This window comes from Pinus tabuliformis, chromosome 1_2 (genome assembly GCF_031772625.1).
Source record: "Pinus tabuliformis cultivar Carrire ecotype Pingquan chromosome 1_2, CPIR1, whole genome shotgun sequence".
Classification (NCBI taxonomy): domain Eukaryota; kingdom Viridiplantae; phylum Streptophyta; class Pinopsida; order Pinales; family Pinaceae; genus Pinus; species Pinus tabuliformis.
In genome coordinates this window covers 814,417,537-814,437,962 of record NC_142298.1, presented here as the reverse complement: position 1 = coordinate 814,437,962, position 20,426 = coordinate 814,417,537, and the positions used below count along the sequence as shown (strand labels likewise).

Sequence of the window (20,426 nt, the reverse complement as noted above, 5' to 3'; positions counted from 1 at the left end):
TCTTGGTGTTACATCTTCTCGAGTTAGGGTTTTGGTTGTTTAGGGTTTTCTCTTATTGTTCAATAATAAAAGGCCCATGAGCCTCATTGTAATGCAGTTCTAAGGCAGGTAGCCACCACATCTCTCCTCAAAGATAAGCTACCATCACCCAAGCTAGTCTCATTTCCATTCTGTTTATAAGCATATTTCAGTATTTTACATTAATGAAATGAAGTATTATTTCTGCTGCATCTTTGTATTTATGTACTTTATTGTGTTCCTGCATAAATCTGGATCAATGGTATTAGAGCAGACTGCTCTTCTCTATTTTTCTTTGCATGTCCCCAATGAGGTCGGGAAATAAGGAGTTAGGGCTTGAATTGGTCGAACCTTTGCAAGACCAACTTCGCAAATCTCGACGGCCTCCCATGGCGGATGAAAATAAAGACAAGGGGGCAGGAGATCTTATCAAAATCTTGCTCAAAGAATCCCTCGAGCGACAAAGGAATGCGATGATGGACAACTTTGCCCAGATCCTTCAGTAGCTACCCAGGGGCGACGCGTCTAATCTCTACTCTGGAAACACCACACCCTTTAAGGTACAAGTTAACTTTGAAATCCCCATATTTGAGGGTCAGATAGATGTATATGTCGTAGATAAATGGTTAAATCCGCTAGAAGGGTATTTTTCTTTGCATGATTTTTCCATCCGAGGAAAGATTACTTTCGCTCTTCTCAAAGAAGCCCCCCACTTTAAGGACTAGTGGGAAACCTACTGCGAGCAGAAGGATGAAAGTACAAAGTCACTGTTTTCAGCCTCTCTCGCTTGGAATTCCTTCCAGGACGCCATCAAGGAGCAGTACTACCATGTCGGGAGCTATGAGGAAAAATACATAAAGTGGACCACGCTGTGACAGGGAAGGGACCATGACGTGTCAGAGTTTACCAATATTTTTCATACCCTTCACACAAAGTTGGGTATCAAGGATTTTAAGCGGCATTTGGTACTCAAATATCGGGGCTGCCTACACAGGTACATCTAGGACAAGATGGAGTTCCTGGACATCTCCTCGCTCAGCACGATGTACCAATACGCTGTCAAGATTGAGCAAAAGTTTAAATAGAAGAAGCGAGACTTTGGATCCACGAATCCGAAGCAAGGGAAAGGATTCCCAAAACCGCAGAACCAAGGACAAAGATAAGATGGTGTGACCCCAGAAAACCCATCAAGGCCACAAGAAAAGAACAACACCATGAAGTCAAAGGACATAGGAAAGTGGTGTGAGTTCCATAAGAGCCCCACTCATAACACAAGTGAGTGTTGGACCAAGCAGTTGTTGGTGGCTAAGTTGAAGGCTTCAGAATCCGATGCATGTTTTGACCTTGAGTCAGAACTTGACAAAAGGAATGTCAAAGGGAAGCACATCATTGATGCGGAGCCCAGTGCCACTGTTTCCACCTTCAAGATCCAAAGGAATGAGCCCAAAGATCCAAAGGAGGGGGAGCATCTTTTCCACTCACAAATGTGGGTGAAGGGTTCGCCGCTGCAATTTATTATCGATGGTGGCAGCTAAAAGAACCTCATTTTCGCAGAGGTTGTGAAGCAGTTGATCCTACCGACTACACTGCACTCGTAATTGTACAGTATCGGTTGGCTTCACCAAGGACGAGATCTCCGAGTCCGCCAGCAGTGTCACCTTTCCTACAGCATCAAGCCCTTCACAGATGAGGTATTGTGTGATGTTGCACCTCTTGATGTTTGTGATGTATTATTAGGCCAACCATACTTGTGGAAGCGACATGTTGTGTATGAGTCAAGGCCTCATGCTTTTATTATTTCTTTGGGTAATTCATTATACAGGATACCGTAGGTAGCCCCACCTACCGCCACCTCTTTGATCTCTGCTAAGAAATGCAGTAAGATCACCTCCTAGACTAGGAAATTTATTTTCTATCTGATTTTCTCTCAAAGTAAGGGGAAGATCATCGCCACATCCATGACCCCCGGGAATGGTTCTTCCACACAGTAGAAGCAGGTGGATATGGTTATGAAAGAATACAAGAACATCTTCTCCTCACCCACAGTGGTATCGTTGCAATGTCAGGTCAAGTATTTGTCCAATCTGACTCTCGGAGCACCTCTACCCAACAGGCCAATATATTGTTGCTCCATTCTAGAAAATGCAAATTACAAGCAACGACAAGATCAACATTAGGTCTCACACAAGTTTCAGGTGGGTGACAAAGTTTGGTTGCATTTGCAGAATAATGCCTTACCAGAGCCCATCAGAAGCTCAGACCACTCTAATATGGTCCTTACACCATTAAAAAAGATGTGGGAAACAATGATTTGGATCACATCATTCCCCCATTCCTTGGCTTGCACCAAGTGTTCAATGTGGACTGCCATTGACCATGCTTCCCACCATTACTGGACACATTAGAGATTGCAGAACAACTCACCAAGGACCAAGTTCAGTAGAAGTTTCCCCATCTCATGGAGGCACTCAACGCAATGGGGACCATTTATTCCTAAGGGGGAGTAATGATCCAGGTGGATGTTGGTGGTCACCTGCCTATCCCACTTGGACCCCCACTGCTATCTCTTTCAGTTTTCCAGTTTCCTTAATTGTAGCACAATTTACTATTTTTAGCAGTTTTTTGGGTCCTAAACTTCTGGAGTCGCTTTTAGGCCCTAAACAACGTTTTTTTGGCAATCTAACACCAATTATTTTTTAATAAAATTATATTTTTCGTCGTAGTTCTCAGAGAGATCTTTCCAACGGGGTATCATGCGCATCAAACAGAGATAATATGACCAAGTGACGACCTCGGGAAGTTGGTTGTCCAACTAACCCCAATAGGGCCCATAAACTCTTGGTGTTACATCTCCTCGGGTTAGGGTTTTGGTTCTTTAGGGTTTGCTCTTATTGTTCAATAATAAAAATGCCCTTGAGCCTCATTATAACGCAGTTCCGAGGCATGTAGCCACCACATCTATCCTCAGAGATAAGTTATCATCACCCGAGCTGGTCTCATTTCCATTCTGTTTGTAAGCATATTTCAGTATTTTACATAAATGCAATGAAGTATTATTTCTGCTTCATCTTTGTATTTATGTTTGTTTTTGTACTTTATTGCATTCCTGCATAAATTTGGATCAATTTTAATTTTATCTATAATTCTTTTTAATGTTGGAAAATGCAAAGTAACAACTATTAATTCCAATTTTCTGTAACCTTAATATTTTCTTGTGAACTTAGTTAGTATTATTATTTTATTTATTTATATCTTTTCATCAAACAAATATCAAGAATATAAAAGTAGCAATAAAGGACAAATAAATTACGCTTTCAGCCAGGGCAAAATCCCTCCAAGAGGAAAACCTAGAAAAACTCTTCTCTTGTTATAGAATCTGCTTCAAATGAGACTACAAAAAAGACCCAAACCCTAGACCAAGTCCTCCTCCAAGTAATAATTCAACCCTTCTAAACAATTCCTTACTTGATATAGCACCAACTAGCTTCAAACTACAACTCCGTCCTCCTAGCTTCAATATTGCTACTTTGACTTGTAACTTTGACCCTATTGTAGAAACCTTAACACAACCCTTCAAGAGGTCTTCCTTGATCAAGGCAGATCCTTCTAAGTTCAACGAATTCAAAACATAATATCTTTCTCTCCTAGCTACTTGATACTGCAATTTTGGCCTTCTTGGAAGTTGTAAAAACCCTAATCCTTTGCATGTGTGAGAAGGATAGAGCCCAAAAACAAGATTTTGTCCTTCCTTTCTTCTACTATACCTTCTTTATCTTATTCTCATGCTTCCCATCGAACTTGTGGATGAGTGAGTAAAAAATGAGGTCAAACTACTTGTATTTATAGCCTTTCTAAGGGGCTGAATTACCTCCTTTAGGCTAACTTGAAGTTGTCGGGGCTAACTTGTACTTTAGGAGGTTCCAAGACTTTCTAGACTCAAAATTAATTCTTTTACAACATACATTTTTCCTAGAAGGATCTTATAAACACGATGTTGACTCCTTTGACTCATGAAAATAAATCATATGACCTAACAAACCCTAGAAGCATGAAGAACATGCTTTTACCTAGAATACCATCAATAATAAGCATGAAACCCATGCTTTAAAATAAAACAAAAATCTTTTATTTTATTTTTTGTTACATAGAATATATATTGAAATGATTACAACAACAATTATGAAGACCAAAACTAGTTACATTTCCAACACTCCCTCTTAACTAAGGAGGTATTCATAATTGTACAACTAGTATAACATCATTCTCAAACTGAAGAGTTCTCATAAGAAGAGTCGGATTGATAAGTCAACTGTAAGCATCATCATTATGACCAGCATTGTCTCTGAGGACTAACTAGACAAGCTCTACTTCATTCAAGAGCATTATGCTGGGAGGCTTTATGTGTGATACCACCCTACCTCTACAAGGAATATAGCTCATCTAAATGTTCACAAGGTATGTCCTTTTAAGACTATTCTTATCTTGGATTTCTAATCTAGAATCCTCAAAGAATATTGGTCCTCTTTGACCACTCTTACCTTGGATACTTGTCACGTCCTCAAAGAGTGTCGTTACCTTTCCTTTCTTGGATTATTTATCCTCAAGGAAACCACATATGCTTATCCAAATTTTCACCATTCTCTCTTTATGACCTTTACCTGGTCTCACCAGAAGAGAATGCACATGCGATGTCCAACATCACTCCCTCTCAAAACCGGAGGAGATTCTTGAATTATTTCAAATCAGGAATTCAATACTATAAGCCTTAAATATTTCCTTTAAAAGAGTACTAACTACTTGTTCTTCATAGCTACATGGATCCTTCTTTCCTTTTGCATCTCTTGTATCGAGATTGCTTCCTTTTCAAGTATCATGGATCCATCTTCATTCTTCAATATTGTGACAAGATTCAGGTCATATTTCTTGTTCATCACTTTCACCTTGTCATGAAGGAATTATATTAAGCCTTTTCAAACCTCAAGTAGATCATAGCTTTTGCATGAAAGTGATATCCTTTGTTGACCTTTAGGTTATCTTCTTGCATTGTTACGTTTTAATCCCAAGGTGATCATACCTTGACTTCATAGTTTCCAGGTGTCATATATTGATTTTCCCTTAACGTTCTTCATATATTCCATCCATACAATTGAACTTGCCTCAATTGTCATCATGTATTTCTGCAACATCCTTCTAGGTAGAAAAATAATATTTTAACCTAATGACCAACAATAATTAAAATTAGACTTACCTCATCATGATTATCTTCATTTTCAATTAACATCCTTCCATCTCCATATGAATCTTCCTTCATGCATCAAATTTCCCAAGGATCGAACTTGATTACCAAATTAGAACTTTTCTTTTGAAGATTATACTAGATTCCAATCCTTATTTTGCATATTCTATAGAAATTATTAATCCTTTATTCATCCTTACGTAAATCAAAATATTCCTTTTAAACATCATATAAATATACAAAGCATGTTACAAGATTCTACACATATTTATCTTATCCAAGAGTTACTTTCAATATGTCTTTCAATGCTTCTTCTTCCATCATCTAGTTATCTATTTCATAATGAATTTTATACCTGATCCATTGCATTCCTTCATCCATTTAAAAGTATTGTTTATATACTATATGGAATGTATACTAACCTTGTCATAATGCTTCTTCCAAGAACCTTCCAAAGTGATGGTTCTTGCAGGATCATGTTGATCCACCTTAGCAAGGTGACCACCTTTAACATAATGTTAGATAATGTCTAGATGAACAATACGCAAAATGGTCTATCTATCTTTAAAGACTAAATGATTTCTACAAAGAAACTTAACCAAGTAAATTCTATATATGCTACTATCACATGCTTATCTATATGATTTTACGGAAAATATAGAAAAAATAATGCATACTATCCTAAAGGAAAGACCAATCCTGACAAACATAGTGCATTCTTTTATTTAAAGGTCTTTCACTTCTTCTTTCTTAGACTTCTTCTCAGGTTCTTTCATTTATTCATCTATGTGACACTCGCTTCTTTCATTCCTTTTGTTGTTCTACAGATAGGAAATTCCCTCTTTAAGTGTCCATATTCATTACACTTAAAGAATTGAACCTTGGACATATTTTTCTTCTTGGACTTCCCAAACTTTCCCTTCTTCAAATTCTTAACTCTAGTTAGAAAGGCTTGAGATTTTTCATTTGATCAAATGTCATCTTTTACCTTAAACCAAGATTCTTCCAAAACACATTGAGCCAAAAACTCATCAAAAGGAGTCAAATATTTCTTAGAGTATATGCTTGTTGCAAAGTTGCTCCATTCTGGTGGAAATGCATTTGATACACAAATGGTCATTTCTGAATAAAAATTCTCTCCAAGCCCCTGCAAGTGATTGCTTAATTGAGAGATATTCATCAGAAAGGATGTCATTTACTCATCCTTCGATTTCTTCATTTTATATGACTTATTCTGCAAAGATATCTTTTCACCTGATGTACTCACAGAGTACAAGTTCACTAGCTTGTCATGCATAGACTTGGAAGTTTTCAAATTTTCAACAAATGGAACAAGAGGATCTTTAATGGATTCAAATATGATCCTTTTCCCCCTTACTTCTCCTTTCTTGTACTTCGCCAATTATTAAGTCTTGTCTTTTTTAGGTTTGGTAATTTCACTAGTAACATATTCCATCACCTCATGTTTTGTAAGTGTCAGGTCAATCCTTTTCTTCTATGCATGGAAATTTGATGCTCCAACGAGCTTATTTATCTCCTTGCAGAAAAAACCCATATGACCTGTAGATTGAGATATGGAGTAATAATGTGATACTTACTTGATAACCAGGATTTTACTCTTCCTTGATAATGTCTTCAACTTTCTTGATACCTCCGAGATCTTTGAATAAACTTCAATAATGTCCTTGAAATATGTTTCTTAGGTGATCCGAATTGGATCCATGAAGAATAATTAAAGAACTGTGACTGTATCAGATCGGGAAATACTTCAAAGAATTAAGAGCAATGATCAGAAACACCTCTAAATAGTGGTAGTTAGCAGCCAGCATGGAACGACGAGGACCTCGGTCAAAGTGCGCTAACCGAGGCCCATGGAGACTGCGTAGGAGGCCAAACTAGACCCTGGGAAGCCCGGATTGGGAAAAGGAGGAAGTTTTTTATCGTTGGGCAAAACCCCTCAAGAAGGAAAGGCCCCGAGCACTTGGTCGTGTGGGAGTCGAGAAAACCGTGGGGAAAAGGATAAAGGCAAAGGCGGGACCGCGCTCCAAAACCGGCGGTATTCATCGGGGGCACCCTTGGGCGGTAAGCAGATTTGGTGAAAATGGAGCAATTCCACTCAGCGCTCGACACATGGGAATCAGAGGAGAGAGAAAACCACCGCTCATCGCATGCTAACAGTCGAGCAAGTCAACTGCGTGAAATGTGCGAATGGTGTCGGATCTGGGGGCTCCAAATCTAACAGCCAAGATCGCGCCCAATGGAGAAGATGGAATTGACGGGGGATTAAGCCGCGATATGCAAGAATTTGAGGTCCAATTTGATGTGGAGGTGGAAGATGAGTCATTTCCCGACGTAACCGAAGAATTGAACCAAAGAGGAAAAAGCTGGCACAGTTCGTAGGAGGACAAGTGGCCACTCCCTATGAGCCTGATGATGGTGCCGAGATAGGGAACTCCAAGCGAAGCTGTAGCAGGTGATCCGACGGAGCTGGAAGGGGAATCAAATAGCCATGAGATCGAATGGCCTTAAAGCCATGAAAAGATAAAGCAGAAGACACCTAACTCCAAGAGGAAGACAGGGAAGAAGAAGAGGAAGATAAAGAAGAGAAGAAACGACAATGAAGTAAAAAGCAGGAAGAAGACAGAGGGCCGAGCTGACCAAACACAGCATCATGCACCAGAGAGCCTGAGAGATTCAAGCCATCCCTGAGGGGATTTGTCAGGATTGAGCACCACATTGGGCTCCTTCCATTAAAGACCAAAGAGGTCAAGGTTTGGTAAGGAAAAGAGTCTGTGCACTCTAGTGGCTTGGGGAATCCAAGAACCACCCTGCCAAGAAAATTCTGTTTCAGGAAACTCATATTGAGTTCCTCCATTGTAATTCTCTACTTCGAGACACAATAAAGAAGGCCACCACTGAGAGCTGGACCGGAGATGTAGCCTTGGAGGATAGGGTGAAATCCTTATTAATTTCTTGTGTTCTTGTATTTGCTTACTGTGTTTCTCTGTTGTTTTCCGTTTTACAATGTCTGTGTATTTGCAATTTGATCGATCTGTTGCCTAAATAACATAGACACACACTAGCACGTGAGTCTGTAATACCTTCATTCAAATAATTCTTAACTGAGATCACTCATCGGGTGATTTTTGGATCAAGTGGTATCAGAGCTTTAGGTTGTAAGGTTAGACAAGCTTGTGTTCGTTTAGCTGTTGAATGCTCACTAGATCAAAGCTCAAATCAGGAGAAGGAGAGTTGGTCGAAACTAATCCTGAAATTGGGAGAGTCTATCCTCGGAAGACAATTTCAGAGGAAGGTTCTATGGGGCTAGACCCTCAATTCATAGAAAGTTTCCCAGCCATAAAGTCCATGGTACAAGAAATGTATAGGGACTTTAGAAAACATAAGGCTGAAGACTTATTAGGCTCTAAACAAGACAAAGAAGAAGATGAGTCTCACTTCCATGACCACTCCAAAGGAAAAGGGAAATAGGAAAGCTTTCTCACACCTCCTAATAGCCCTATGCATAACAAGAAAGCATCTTTGATCAAACTAGATGTTAAATTTGACTTGCCTATATATGATGGAGAGTTAAATACAGAAAAGTTGGACAATTGGATTAGACAAATTGATGTGTATTGCAGAGTGCAGAATATCGACTCAGACAAGAGCAAGATTCAGCTGGCAAGCCTACGCCTAGGAGGCACTGCCTTGGTTTGGTGGGAAGGCAGAACCCAAGTGTTTAGTCAATTTAGTATGTCCTAAATTGCTACATTAACTATCAATCTGGGAGTCGTAAATTGATGAAGTGTGGCGCACTATATGTGCAAGACAACCTCTTTCTTACTTTTTATTGTTTCCAATTTTTATTTTGTTTTGGGGGTTTTATCTTCATTTATCTCCTAATGTGAATCCTATTCCTGAGTTTTAAGAATACTTTAGAAGGTAAGTATGGATATAGATTTTAAGGCAATTATGTCCTTTATGATGATTTCTAGAGCTTAACACTTCAGAGGATCTCAAAACATACTAGTAATGAAACTAACACTTAAACAAGAATGGAAATGTGCTGCTATTAAAATCAAACAAATGACGAACTACTGATCATGAAATCACTATCCCTGCTGCTCATCTAAATACAGAAAAATAAGTTAAGCTACTGCACTCAAACAAGTCAAAAACTGCAAACTAATAAAAGTAAAATCAATTCACTTCATTTATAGTCCGATAGCTCGCCAAGTAGTATTTTCAGGGTTAAGCTATGGCTCTGGAGATAACGTCAATAACATGAGGAATTGATATCTAATTGCAGAAAAATAAAACTAAAATCAAATCACATCATTCATAGTCTGATAGCTCGCCAGGTAGTCTTTTCGGGGTTAAGCTATGGCTTTGGAGATAACGTCAATGATATGAGGAATTTGATATCTGATTTCAGAAAAATAAAACTAAAATCAAATCACATAATTCATAGTCCGATAGCTCGCCAGGTAGTATTTTCGGGGTTAAGCTATGGCTTTGGAGATAACGTCAATGATATGAGGAATTTGATATCTAATTGCAGAAAAATAAAACTAAAATCAAATCACATCATTCATAGTCCGATAGCTCGCCAGGTAGTCTTTTCGGGGTTAAGCTATGGCTTTAGGAGATAACGTCAATGATATGAGGAATTTGATATCTAAACCAACTAACAAAGCAAGTGAATAAGACTGAAATCAAAGCATAACTGAAATTAAAAAAACTAAGAAAGTAAAGTCAGCAGAGAGGCTAATCTCATGTCACTAGTTACTGTAAAAACTATATGAGAATGCCCGGGACTAGCCTATCCTGCAACACACACTGAGAAGTGTTAGAAAATATACAATATTTGAAAGAATCATGTATAGGAATGAAATGTTAACACCATAATTAACTTATGAAATATACACAGGTGAACAAGTTATGAAATATGTGCAATGGAAATAAGGGAACAACACATAAAAAATTTACAAAAATAAGGAAACAAAACCTCAGCCAGCAGGGGCCCTTTGCACAACCTTGGTCAACACGTTATCAGTCTGGAATTACGTTCACACAGTCATGTAAAACAGAGTCTGATTATATTGAAAAATAGAGGAAGAATCCTCTTGTTACAACAACAGGATCAGTTCATGGCACAATACAATGACTAACAACAAAACGACATAAAAAATTAACTAGTTCTATGCGTGTGCAAACACATTATTTATAAGGGAAATTTCATAACTGTTTTCCTATGAAACATCTTCGACTGAGGACACGTAAAAAGACAACATCCGTAAGCTTAGCATGATGGTTGCCAAGATCATTCAATCTATCAAAAGTGGCTATTGGATTTGCATCGTGGGGGTAGTCTACAGCTATCAAAATGAACCCATGGATCTAGGAACGGTCCCAGACCCTTCACGTGTTTGAAAACAGAGTCCTGTTTGCCGTAGAACTCTTCGTTTGACCACCGTTTGACCAAGGGCTTCCTCTGCGAATTTGGATGAACCAATAGGACCTGATCCATGTCCAAGTCATTCTAAAACTACCCACGTGCCTCGTTTTGCTTGATGACACCTGGAACCTAGAGATCAACAAAAACAACTGCGGAAAGTTGAATCAGCTGCGGAAAGTGGCTGCATTCTGCAGCTAATGAGAAAAATCTAAGTCAAACAACAAACACAAAAACATAGTTAGAAAACCACTTAAATGCTCTTGGAATCAATATGCAATGATCTTTGATAGCTTATGAGGTACTGGTGAGTATAAAAAGTCTAGGAAAGTGTGTAGGAGAGATGTAGTTTTAGGGCTGAACATACCCCCACTGTGAAGGTGTTGCATGTCCCCATGCAACCAAAACTTTGGCCATCCTCCCTTCAGTTCACGTGTTCTAAGACCTCTACTAACACATCCAGCCTTCTTCTCTTCTTTCTTGGTACCACTGTCATCCTAGGCTTTCTCATTAAGCACCTGAATTTGAGGTTGATAAGAGCTCTACTCAACCTCCTGCTCTTTTTCTTCAATTTCCTATTCTTCTTCTGCCACAGCCCAAGATGCAACATGGTGTTGTCGTGAATAATCTTATCCAATCTGCTTTGTTCCTTCAATGTTTCATTTTCTCTTTTGATGTGTCTATTCAAGACTTCCAGTTCAAAAACTTCCTGTTTTAGTGATTGGATTAGAGCTTCCTGTGCTGTATTAGGCTGGGTAGATGAAGTGCCTGGATCTGTGGCAGTCTTCTCCAATGACTCAATAAAATCATACATTTCTTGCTAGTTTGGATCTATCTCAGGTGTAGTCTTTCTTGGGCTGACCCCAAAATCCTGTTGAAGAGGACTGATCTCAATATCTGGAGGACTGGTCTCAATATTTGGTTGAGAATGTGGTGGGCTACGGCCAGGAGAGATTGCTGGAGACTGTTCTATTGTTTCCTCTCCTAAGTCAATGAAGTGGGCCCCTTTAGTTTGTACTTTCCTCAGTTTTCCTTTAAGTCTGGAGCTCCTCCTTAGATTTTGTGAGTTGGGGTCTCCTTTCTCCACACTGTGTTTTTCTTTCCCTTTTCTCTTTGCTGCAACTGATTGTTCCCTAAGGTAGATTAGTCTTTCAGAGAGTATTTGATCTTCTCCTGAGGAAGGTTCTGGGGTTTGATAGGCAGCTTCAATATTTCTTTTCCCCTTTTGTCCCCCTTGCTTCCTACTCTCAGTCAGCTTCTCTTCCTTACTAGTGTCTTTAACTATGTTAGTAGGAGTGTCCTGAATGTTCACACTTGTTTTCTTTCTCCTACTTTTCTTTGCTGAGCTACTTTCAGGTGTTTCAGGTGGGTCCTGAAAGAAGTTTCGAATCAAAAACTGTTCCCAAGTATCTTTTCTTTCCTTCAACTATTTTTCAATTAAAATTTTGACAAGGCCGTGATGGTAAAGGTGGGGCTCTATGTCATCCAGGTTCTTTTGTACAGTTGTGGACATCTTTTTCAGGCTATTCAATAGAAAATAAGGCAAATTGATAGTTTGATTTTCTAGAAAATTCATTAGCAGTCGGGTGTGGTACATGTACATGGACCCAAACCGTCCTTCACATGTAATAAACTTCTAGATAATCAATAATAAACCAGTCCACTTTTCCTCTAGAGTAAAAACAGGGATTCCACGTTTGAAGACAGTGATATCCATACCTGGGTTATGCAGCATAATCCTCCAGGCCTTCTCATCAATTTTTTTTTTTTTGAACCACCATTCCCCTTCCTGTGGGAGTTCCATTGCTACTGTGATAGATGCCTCTATGACTGAGAATTTAAGGTCTCCAACCTCAACTTCCATGCCATTAAAAGACCTTGCAAAGGTCTTCGTAACTTCTTTATCGTGACCTCTGAATTTCTGGATGAACTGCAGCCACCGTGCCTTCCTTAATACACTTTTCAATTGTGGGTAACCCTCCATGAAGTTAGGCCCGTCCGGCTCTGTTCGCACCAGTAGGCCCATTCCTTCCTCTGCCTTAAAAATACGTCTGTGACTGATGGACTGTGAGTAATGGACTAACGGAGGTGAAACGGTTGTGTTAGCGGGAGATGTAGAACAGGTAGTAAAAATGAGCTCACAGAGCGAGGGCTTATGTGAGCAGGGCAGAAATACAAATGTAACTTCGATGGAATAGTAGGGGAATAGAGTGAGCCCGGTAGAGTTTTGAATTAGACGGCTACGGAATATACATTAGCATGCTCACAAAATAGCTACGGAATTTGTGTGGTAGGAAAGAGTCGTGATCAAATCGATTACGTCCTCATAATTACCTAGTTTAACAGGTGGAGTGTCAAAGTACAATAAAACACGAGTTAAATTCGGAGATGGATCATGGGGTTGTTAAAAATTAATGCAAGGTTCGTGGTGGAATTATGTAAAGGCCATGAAGTGGTTATGGAAGCTATCAAGGCGAATCATTACATATAATGGAGCTAGTGGTTTCATAACTATATAGAATGTGCTTTAAAATGCTATTTGAAATGAACTTTGCTCATACCATGGAACCTTACCACTTCCGTCCACTGATCTCTGATTCGCTGCTTCTTGTTGATGCTTTTAGATGCTTTATATCTTCAAAAGATCTTCCTTTGTCATGCCTGCAATTGGTTTTCATTATCATCTGGCTAACATCTGACTGTCAGTGCTGAACAACAGAGTGTTAGCTACGGAATCAACAATCAGCTGCGGAATCAGTTTTTAGCTGCGGAAACAGGATTCAGCTGTGGAAACTGACACAGTGAACATATGACTGAATGGAGATGGATGAATGATGACTGAGTGAATGAAAACTGGTCATGAAAGGACTTTTATTGGTGGAATATGATGATAAAATGGAATGAAATGAAGTGGAGTGAAGTGAAATGAAGTGAAGTGGAGTGAAACTATAAAATGAGAGAGAGATTTGTTTTTGGAAAATATAAAGCGTCAGAAGTTTCTGATTTTCGCCCTGTATTTTCTGTATAAAACTGCCAATCAATGATTGGTTTTCAGGCTTATACAAATATTTATTATTATTATTATTTTTATTTTTATTTTTTTGTAAAACAGAAAAAGACAAGGACTAGGCTGGTGGAGAAGAAGGATTCTTCTTCACCAACTTTATTGCAGAATTATCCTGAAATATTTTGACAAATTCCTCCTTTGAGAGTGGCTTATGATAGATCTTCAATCTGTGACCATTCACAATAAGAGGAGTTTGGTATTCATCAATGGTTTTGATTCTTACCACTCCATTGCTAAAGACTTTGTCAATCTCATATGGCCCAAGCCAATGAGTCTGAAATTTACCTTTGAAATCTTTGAACTTGGAATCAAATAGCAATGCCCAATCTCCTTCTTGAAACTTTTTCTCCTTGATGTATTTGTCATGCCACTTAGCTCTTTGATATTGAACTAGATCAATTCTTAGGATTGCTTCTTGTCTGATCTCATCTAGTTCATTCAAGTTCTCCATTCTATTCTTTTGGGCTTCTGATAGATCCATTCCCAACTGAACTGCCATCTTGAAAGTTTTGACTTGAAACTCAATGGGGAGCAGGACTTCTTTCCCATAAACAAGCTCATAGGGAGAATGTCCTGTTGTATTCCTCCATGTAGTTCTGTAGGCCCATAAGGCTTGGGGAAGCCTTTCCATCCAATCTCTTCTGTGTAGATGAACAGTCTTGGTAATGATGCCTTCAATAACTTTGTTTGTAGATTCCACTTGACCATTTGCTTGCGGATGGTAAGGAGTAGATTTCCTGTGCTTGAATTTGTATTCTTCCATTAGCTTCTCCACCAGTTTGGATGTGAATTGACCTCCCTGATCTGTCACAATTTCTCTTGGAACACCAAAGCGAGTAAAAATATCCTCATAAAGAAAACTAACAACTGAATGCTCAGTAGCAAAAAATAATGCTTTGGCTTCTACCCATTTAGTGACATCTCAGTGCATACCAATATATACTTTCTTTGTTTAGATGGTGGGTTAATAGGTCCAATGAAGTCTAAGGCCCATTTTTCAAAGGGTTCGATGAGTACCTGTGGCTGCAATGGCATTTCATTTGAGAGGGTGGGTTTCCCCACTCTTTGACAACGGTCACACCTTTTCACATATTGTTTTGCATCTTTGAAGAGGGATGGCCAATAATATCCTAAAGAGAGGATGTTATAGGCTGTCCTTCTGTCAGCAAAGTGTCCTCCGCATGTTTCGTCATGACATGCTTTGAGAATATCAGGCGTTTCATTTTCCCTAACACATCTTCTGATCACCAAATCCGGCCCCGTTTTGAACAATTCGTTAGAAATTCATGAATATTTTGAACTCTCCTGAATAATCTTTCTTCTTTCACCAGGAAATAAATGTGGAGGTAGTTTCCCTGTAACCAAATAGTTAGCTATATCTGCATACCAAGGGGTCTTAGTAGTTACTGCAAATAAATATTCATTAGGAAACTTGTCCTCTACAGGAGAATCTTCTTTAGTATTCTGAATCCTAGACAAGAAATCAGCTACTGTATTTTGTTTCCCTGGTCTATCTAACACAGTAATATTGAATTCCTGTAAAAGTAGGAGCCACCTTGTAACTCTGCCATTAGTAATGGGTTTGCTCATTAGATATCTAATTGCGGAATGATAAGTATGAATAAAAGTTTCATAGCCTGTTATATAATGTCTGAACTTATTGATTGCATGAAAAACAGCTAAGAACTCTTTTTCAGTCACGGTATAGTTCAACTCGGTAAGAGTTAAATTTTTACTGGTATAGTAAATGGCATAAGGAACTAAATCTTTTTGTCCCAACACAGCCCCTAGAGCTGTATCTGAAGCATCTATAGAAATATGGAAAGGGAGTTTCCAATTTGGTCCTCTCAAGATAGGTGCTTCAGATATTCTTGTTTTCAAAGTTTCAAATGCTGATTGACAATCAGGAACCCATTTGAATTCATAGTCTTTTGTAAGCAATTTGAAGAGTGGAGATGCTATTTTAGTGAAGTTTTCTATAAATCTTCTATAATATCCAGTAAATCACAGAAAACTTCTAACATCTTTTTGAGAATTTGGAATAGGTAACTTGGAGATGACTTCAACTTTTGATCTATCGACTTTAATCCCATCCCCTGAAATATGATGTCCTAAAACAATACCTTCAGTAAACATCATAAAGCATTTTTCATGGCTTAATGAAAGGTTCGTTTCTTTACATCTTATAAGGACTTTTTCCAAATTTTCTAATGCCTCTTCAAACGAATCACCATAAACCGTAAAGTCATCCATATATACCTCTACACAATCATGATTTAGATCAGAAAAAATTCCTAGTACTGCTCTTTGGAATGTTGCGGGTGCATTACATAATCCAAAAGGAAGCACTCGATAAGCAAAAGTTCCCCATGGAAAAGTAAATGTAGTCTTATCCTGATCTTCAGGTGCTACCTGAATTTGATTATACCCACTAAAACCATCCAAAAATGAAAAATATTTTTTGCCTGCTAATGTATCTAATACTTGATCGATAAAGGGCAAAGGAAAGTGATCCTTCAAAGTTTCTTTATTCAATTCCCTATAATCAATGCATACCCTCCATTTACCATTATTTTTGGGTACTATAACCAAAGGAGAAACCCATCGGCTATCTGAAATTGGGTAAATGAAGTTTACATTGAGTAGTTTTTGGAGCTCTTCTTTCACTATCTCCCTAAGATTTGGATTCATCCTTCTTTTAGGTTGTCTGATTGGTCTACTATTTTCCTCAATATAGATATGATGGATGCAAGTCTTAGGGTCAATACCTTTCATATCGGTATACTCCCATGCAAATGCAGTAGAATGTTTTTGTAAGATTCTGGTTAGTTCTTCATGTTGTGACTTTTCCAAATTTTTGTTGATATTCAATGTTTTGCCTGGAAAAATCTCAATGGTAGAATTACCAAACTCTTCCATAGAGTAAAGAGATATTTGTCTTGATGATAAATATTCAATATCAGAATCTAACTGAAATTGTGTGTGGTCATATTCTGAAGATGTTTCAAAATTTTCTAATGTGTTCAGAATTTGACTATCTTCACTAATTTCAGAAATAGTAAAGACAGATTGTATAATGTCTTCATCATTGACCCATTCATTGTCTCCTACTTCTGTAATTGCTTTCGCTGGAGGATACAAATTGAATTTCTTTTTTAAACTACCATCAGAAATGTACATATCCCCAGATCTACAACTAATGAAAGCATCAGCTGTGGCTAGCCAAGGTCTTCCTAAGATAAGTGGGTGACCTCCTAAATTACTCTTGGGAGTCAAAATCATGAAATCTACTGGATATTCTCAAGAATCTAAGGAGACTGAAATATCTTCTAATACACCATCTAGTTTGATTATTGATCTATCTGCAAGTTGCATTAAGGTGGGTGTAAAAAGAAGATTAGGAAGTTTAAGCTGTTCCATAGTCTGTCTACACATAATGTTTATAGAAGCCCCTAAGTCAATCAAAGTATTTGGAATTTCTATCCCATTTATATGTGTCTTGACAATTGGACAACCTGGATCCACATATTTCTGCATGGTAATTTTTCCCATCATGATATCCGCAATTTTTCCTACCAGGTGGATACTTCTTGTATCTCTTGGTTTCCCTCCTGGTCTTTTGAGACTCAACTCCTTTATTATTTTTGCTAGAATAGGAATCTCTCTAATGGCTTGTAGCAAGGGAATCTTGATACAGACATTCTTTAATTCATCTAGAAAATCATATTCAGGCAACAAGATTTGTTTTTCCACCCCTTTATCAATTTGTAATCTTTCAGGGAAAGGAGGCGTGGATGAAGGTGCAAGTTGCTCAACTATAGGAGTTGTGGGGGTTGACTCTTTTTCTTTTTCTTTTCGAATGATTGAGTTTTGAAGAGATGCTTCCTCAGAACCTTTATTGATTTTAAGAGAATCCTCCTCAGAGGTATCTTGCTCCTAAACATCTATAGAAGGTTTTTCTAAAACTCTACCAGATCTGAGTTGAACATCATTAAGAGGAACAATCATATAGGTAGGAAATTGTTGTCCTTCTACCATGTAAGCATTCTGAGGATTTTTATTGTTAGGATTTGGCAATGGCTAAGCTGGTAGTTGATTTGTCTTTTGTTTAAATGGAAGCAAGAGTTGAGGATTTGGATTTTGTTGAGAAGGTTGTTGTTGTGGAAATGGTAATGAAAGTCGTGGGTTTTGATTTGGAAGTTGTGGATTTTGTTGATTTTGAAAAGATGGAGGATATTGATAAAATTGAGCAAATCTCCCATAAGCATTTTGCATCCCTTGTGCCCATGATTGATATGGATTTTGAGGTTGGGTCCAAATTTGTTGCCAATAATTCCAATTTGGCGGGAGCTGAAATCTCATAGGATTGCTAGATCCTTGATTTTGTTGCCCCTGCCAAGGTCTTCTTGAAACAAAACAGAGGGATTCTACTGAATTTGGATCCTCCTAAAAGACAGCTTTGAGCCCAGGAATTGAAGGACAATCCTTGGTCTCATGACTTTCTGAGCAAATCATACATGTTTCTACAACTTTTGCTTCCAAGGGGCATTCCCTTAGAGCATGTTTCTTCCTACATTTTGGACAAAAGATGGCCAAGGCATCAGCTTTTGCTTTTTGCTTGTTTTGTATTTTAAGGGTGTCTAGTTGTTCACTAAGGCTCCCTAAAATATCAGTTTTGAACTCATCAAGAATATTGCCAATCTTTGCCCTACTTACCGATCCAGTTGCAGATTTGTTTGCTCTAACAAGAGAAGGATCTCTAGGCCCCTTTCCCGTTTTAGATTTTCCCCTTGAGATATGGACACATAGTTCTGCTATGTCACGAAGTGGAAGTTGAGAAATGTCTCCCTTCCCCATCATGTTTAAAATATCTACCCATTCATCTCTAATGGATTTCAATAGAAGGCCTTTCAAGGTTTCATCGTCTAAATTACTCATTTTTGCTCTCTTTAAGTTGTATTGAAATCTTTCAAGTAAATCATCCAAGTTTTCATCTTCTTTTTGCATCATTTTGAATACCTCATCCTTATGATTGGTGGGCATACAATAGTCCAGATACCTATCCAGAAATGTTTGTTTCATATCATTCCAAGTCCTAATAGATTGAGTGACTAATCCCATGAACCATTTCAAAGTAGCTCCTTTCAATGTTGAAGGAAACAGTTTGAGTTTTTGAGAGTCTTCCATATAGTCATAGGTTCAGCACAAGACTTCAAACTCAAATAGAAATGTTTCAGGATCCTCACTTCGCAACCCATAAAAGTTTGGGAGGACAAATGGTGAAATGTTTTTCATTGTTGTATGAGTTTCCTCATCGGCTATAGGGAATCCAAATGAGTTATCTCCTTCCCTATTTCCTCCATTATTACCTCTACCTCCTCCAGTGTTGCCTCCATTATTTCCTCTTCCTCTACCTCTACCCCCTCCTCCAAATCCATCTACTACTTCCTCTGTCATGATAGTTTCCTCAGAGTCTTCTGGTTCTTCTATTAATGGTGGACAAGAGAGAGTTTCTCCCTTTTCCTCTTCTTCAGGTGATTCTAATTCTTTGATTATAATATGTTCCCTTGTAGAAGTGAAGAAAGGTTCTTCTCCTAGATCAGATTTAGTAGATAGTGTGGGAGAATCTTCTAATTCAACTGCTGCTCCTTGAATTCCAAGAATCCTAAGGCTGGGAGTAGATGGAGGTGTATCTTGTCTATGCCTTGAAGAAGCTGGAGTTGTGAAAATCGAACTCTTGGCCCTAGCTATAAACCTTCCCCTAGAATCTCTTGCTCTATGCATGTCATTTTTTTATTATTTTTTATTTTTCAAGTCGAGCTAATAATTCTCTTTCTGATCTTCCAGATCACACTAAGTGCAAGAAGAGAGAATAATCAAGAAATTATTGAACTAATAACTCTCTTTCCTGATCCTCCAGATCACACTAGGTGCAAGAGGAGAGCATAATTCAAGAAGTTATTAATTTTTCCCTTCTTTTCCTTTTTTTTTTATGTAAGAGATCGGCTACCTAGTTACACTTCCCTAGCAATGGTGCCAAAATTTTAAGTCAATTTAGTATGTCCTAAATTGCTACATTAACTATCAATCCAGGAGTCGTTGTAGTATAGTGGTGAGTATTCCCGCCTGTCATGCGGGTGACCCGGGTTCGATCCCCGGCAATGGCGCCAAAATGTTTAGTAAATTTAGTATGTCCTAAATTGCTACATTAACTATCAATCTGGGAGTCGTAAACTGATGAAGTGTGGTGCACTATATGTGCAAGAAAACCTCTTTCTTACTTTTTATTGTTTCCAATTTTTATTTTTTTTGGGGGGTTTTATCTTCGTTTATCTCTTAATGTGAATCCTATTCCTAAGTTTTAAGAATACTTTAGAAGGTAAGTATGGATATATATTTTAAGGAAATTATGTCCTTTATAATGATTTCCAGAGCTTAACACTTCAGAGGATCTCAAAACATACTAGTAATGAAACTAACACTTAAACAAGAATGGAAATGTGCTACTATTAAAATCAAACAAATGATGAACTACTGATCATGAAATCACTATCTCTGCTGCTCATCTAAATACAGAAAAATAAGTTAAGCTACTGCACTCAAACAAGTCAAAAACTGCAAACTAATAAAAGTAAAATCAATTCACTTCA

General features: G+C 38.1%; 1 non-coding gene across 1 annotated transcript; it reads left to right on the top strand.

Annotated features, from left to right (window-relative positions):
* The first annotated feature begins 19,871 nt into the window (after nt 1-19,871).
* TRNAD-GUC (transfer RNA aspartic acid (anticodon GUC)) lies at nt 19,872-19,943 on the top strand. The gene has a single exon. It is a non-coding gene; the product is annotated as a tRNA-Asp (tRNA).
* The last annotated feature ends 483 nt before the right edge of the window (nt 19,944-20,426 follow it).